Source organism: Magallana gigas, chromosome 1 (genome assembly GCF_963853765.1).
Source record: "Magallana gigas chromosome 1, xbMagGiga1.1, whole genome shotgun sequence".
NCBI lineage: Eukaryota > Metazoa > Mollusca > Bivalvia > Ostreida > Ostreidae > Magallana > Magallana gigas.
The window spans coordinates 21,972,600-21,976,957 of NC_088853.1; the positions used below are offsets into that span (position 1 = coordinate 21,972,600).

At 31.6% G+C, this 4,358-nt stretch overlaps 1 long non-coding RNA gene across 1 annotated transcript; it reads right to left on the minus strand.

Moving 5' to 3' along the window:
- Window positions 1–1,155: 1,155 nt before the first annotated feature.
- LOC117687840 (uncharacterized) lies at window positions 1,156–2,008 on the minus strand. The gene is made up of 3 exons (XR_010711645.1): window positions 1,846–2,008; window positions 1,674–1,745; window positions 1,156–1,259 (listed from the first exon to the last, which is right to left on the minus strand). It is a non-coding gene; the product is annotated as an uncharacterized lncRNA (long non-coding RNA).
- Between the last annotated feature and the right edge of the window lie 2,350 nt (window positions 2,009–4,358).

The following is a 4,358-nucleotide window of genomic DNA, read 5'->3' on the forward strand; positions in this document are numbered from 1 at the left end:
TTTGGGTTTACTCGAAAATTGCTTTTGGAGTCAACTATACGCACTGAAGTGTAAAACAGACCTGTATTTTATCTTATCATCCTATTTTCTTTATTATGTGGGATTTTTTGTCCTTTATGGGAGAATTAATCCCATCTTTTAACAATGATGGGATTTTTTCTCCCACATGGGACAATTTATCCCACAGTACTTTTTCTCCCATGGGATTTTGGTGGGGTTTGAGATGGGATGAAAAATCTCACCAAAATCCCATAGGATTTTGATATTTGAGAGACAATTATAAGAAAACTAGAGCAATGTGTACATTCATGCTGACATGATAGGATCAAAGTAAAATGTCCAACCAAGATATATAAACAAAAGTAAGCTATGTCCAACGTAAATGGTAGCTAAAAGCCCGGACTTTGTCATGTCCGGACTTAAATGTCGCACTGTTTAAAGCAATTTCAAAAAAAAATGTTCCCGTAAATTTAAAGATGTAAATAACTCATTTCAAATGCTTTGCGAAAATTTCAGGCAGTTGATCTTCTTTATAGTTGTATACAAAGAATTTTTCTCCAACAGCTCCTGCGACAATCGGTGATAACCCTGCATAACAAAACCGCTCGATAGTAAAAAAAAAATTATAAAGTAATTGAAAGAATATATTATATACGATATTATTCAAATTTGGCCCCCAAAATTCGCTATTTTTAAAATGATTCGGGTACATTAATTTGTTTTGTTATTTTATAAAAGAGTTGACATGAAATATGTTTTTCACCTTTTTATTTGATTTATCTGCACTCTCTTGCAGTATATGACGTCAGAAGTGAAGTATTTTTATAATTTAATCAAAATCAATCAAAAATTGACATTTGTTCTTGTCTTTTTTTCGAATGGGAAATATAGAGCGACTCTTTGAACAAGAACGAACTTTTTGTCACATAAGTATTGGAGAGATACATCTTTGGTGAAAATATTTTGTTTGTTCAAGCAGTCGCTCAATGTTTTCTTACAGAAAAACTGCCTCAAAACAAGCCTTTTTTTGCTAAAAATGAGAAAATGGCGGGAAAAGGTAAACTTTATGATATCATATTTTCAATTGTGGGCACTAAAATCAAAATCAAAATTATGAAATAACTTCAAATGTATATTTGTACAAATAAAACAAAGAATTACAGTAACATGACAATGTACATTTTAGGGGTTGAGAGCAACCGCTCTTCCAATCTCGTATCCCACTCTTAAAGACTTCTGTGTTACTTCAGCAACAATGACTACCATGGAAAGAGAAAGAGAGGCAGTGCTTTGTGATTTTATATAATTTGTAATGCAATGACATTTTGTCAAATAGAAATACATCGATAAATACAAAATTTATCATTAAATTAAACCGTTGTAATTATCTTATACTAGTATTTCAAATTTATGATAAAATGTCCCTAATTGTTTAGCGTGGCTAGCATATATGCAAATATTTGTGGTTATTTAGGGGGGTTATTTAACTCGATCAATATATATCACTTTATAAAACTGCCTCTCGTTATTGCTTTGCATCAAAAATATGATTCAAATATTGTTATTCATATGACTTATTGAAAAATAGAACTTTAGCAAGCCCAGAGTTAAAGAACCTTTAGAAGAATGGTCTCTCATTAATTAAGTTTAATTTTCTCTTTTACAAATATTACCGTCACATTCATAAAGCCAGTCCATGTCCCTATCATGTATGAAAACGTCAGTTAATCCCGCGTTGTCTTCATCTGCGAAAGTAAAAAAGAATCAAACCGCATTTGCCATATTTTATCCATATCGATTGTATACACTCAATAAATGTAAAAAATATCCAAAATTTTATTTTACCGGCTTCAACTGTTGGGTTTGCCACATGTTCCGTCAAAACGTTGCCGTATGTCTTTAACTTTTCAACAATTCGTTGATATAAATCAGCATACTTTCTCCCTCCAGTGATTCTCCCGGCGAAGTAGATTGTATGTCTTTCAGTCATGGTTGTCACTGTTACTGTCCTGCTGTAAGAAATTAATTTTAATTAACGTTTCTTGATACATGTACAGTGTACCTTCTTTTTTATATTCAAATCTTTCATTTATAAAGGGTGCAATTGAAATAATCACCGGGTCTCATTCGACATATTAATATGATATACCAATAATCATTTGTATTCAAGTTCTTACTATGTTGTTAGTTCTACTTTAATATATAAAAAAAGACCTTTTTTATTTTTTGATGATCTTTTTTTTTTAACAATTGGCATTGCAATCCTTGACAATTAGTACGAATTTGCACGTATTACGTATAAATAATAATTTTCTAGTTAATCAACTTACAGTCAATGGCTTTCTTACTTGTAGGATGAAAATCTTCTTCACTAAAACACAAGTATATCTTAATCCCAAAGTTCATGAAACTTTCAAAATTGAGAGCCAAGAGCATGTAAAACCCAAGTAATGAAAATTTTTCTAACATGTTCAACTGAGTTCAAGGTGGTTTTCATGAAAAACAAATGAATCCGATTCCTTGATGGTTACCTTAGGATAACTTTGTATCGGTCATTGTTCGAAGATAGACATAATTACATTGGTTCGTGTACACAGCATTGTTAAAATGCAGCACGTCTTAAACAGTTGAAAGCTACCGACATCGATCGTTCTGGATGACTGCACACATTTTTTACCTTTCCTGTGGACTCATAATACACCTTCTTTTTGTCTCATCGGTTACCATCGAGGTTTTTTTCCCTCAAGTCCTTCACTTTTAAAGGTGAATCAAACATAATTACTTATTAGCTCGCTTGAATTCATTTGGTTGACAAGTAGAAAACTCAGGTAACTTGGTTGGTCTACTCTTTTAACCATAAAATTCTGAACAGGATTTACATTTCCTCTAAATTTCTTTCAAAACTGTCCTATTATCATGGCATTCGGAAAACACTTTTCACTTAATCAGCAAATATTTATAAAATCCTACAACAATCTCAATGCTACTAAACATCAACCGAAAACATATTTATCCGCGTTAATCCAACCTCTGAGTTTGACATGATACGACAATGCAGTCTATGCTTTTAAAAAAAAAAGCAGATATATAGACAATTTAATCAATTTTAATGAAGGTCTGTCGAATAATATTCACATTACTACATTCATTACTTACTACTTACGGGAACCAGTTGATGGTTTTGTTAGTAGCTGTATAGACGACACCATATCTCTTTTTTAGCAATGTGTGAAAACATACTCAGTACATTTAAATATGGTAAAAAAAACTGTTGCTTAAAGATTGTTTATTTGACCTTATGTAATGAATTATTCATTATGTAGATTATAACGTCTACTTAAGACATAATTTAAAAATATATCAAGAAATTGACTTTTTAGGAGCTAAATTATGCATCATAACATTGTAAATACAGACATCAGTCAAGGTGAGGGAATCGTTTCTGGGGCAGGAAAATGTTTTTTTCCGAAAGATACATGGATGAAAATAATTCCATTTCCCCGTGGTAGACACGAACACGGAACTCTACAGAACAGTGCCCCTGTAGAATTATGATCGTGTAAAATAATGACCTGTAGAATAGTGAACCGTATACTTTTAAACCTTAGAATAATGACCAGAGATTCGATACAAATTCACATCATAAACATTGAAATACCTCCCACCGAAAAAAGACCCCTCTTGCGTGTTTTTTTTTTCGTTGAGTATCTTTTTTGGAGCCTGATCTCTATTGCTCCGATATGAAAGTGGACAGGAATCATATTGAACTCTTTTAACAAACCTTATATATAATTTTCGTTAGATATTATAAACTTTTAAAAAAAAGATTTAGATATGACATTTTAATAATCATGACATTATAAACTATTACCAGGTATTCAATTATAACACTAAAGTAATATTTTCGTGATATCAGTCTATGCCGTTACCATTTTATAGACTAGATCTTGTAGTACACTATTTAATCAAATCATTAAAGCTATACACGCTATAATTTACGTCAATTTTGAATGACAGTGAAAACGCATGTGTTTGTCTACTTATAAAAGTTATCCTTAATCTGTAAATTACAATGGTGAATTCCATCTCGTTACAAAGATATAGATTTTTAATTGTTTATTTTCCTGCCAGGAAAATATACCTTTTCATGAATACTGATGAAGGAAGAGCGAAACCGACCTCATTGCGCATGTCCGCGGAGAACTAGGTGGTCGTTATTGTTTGCCTAATTAAATATCCAACTTGATTTTTAATATGCTTAACAGTAGTTAATTTGAAATACATACATGTATAATGAGTAAAATACGTTTTGTCATTCACGATACCCCTACTTCTGCATTAACACTTATAGGATCTAT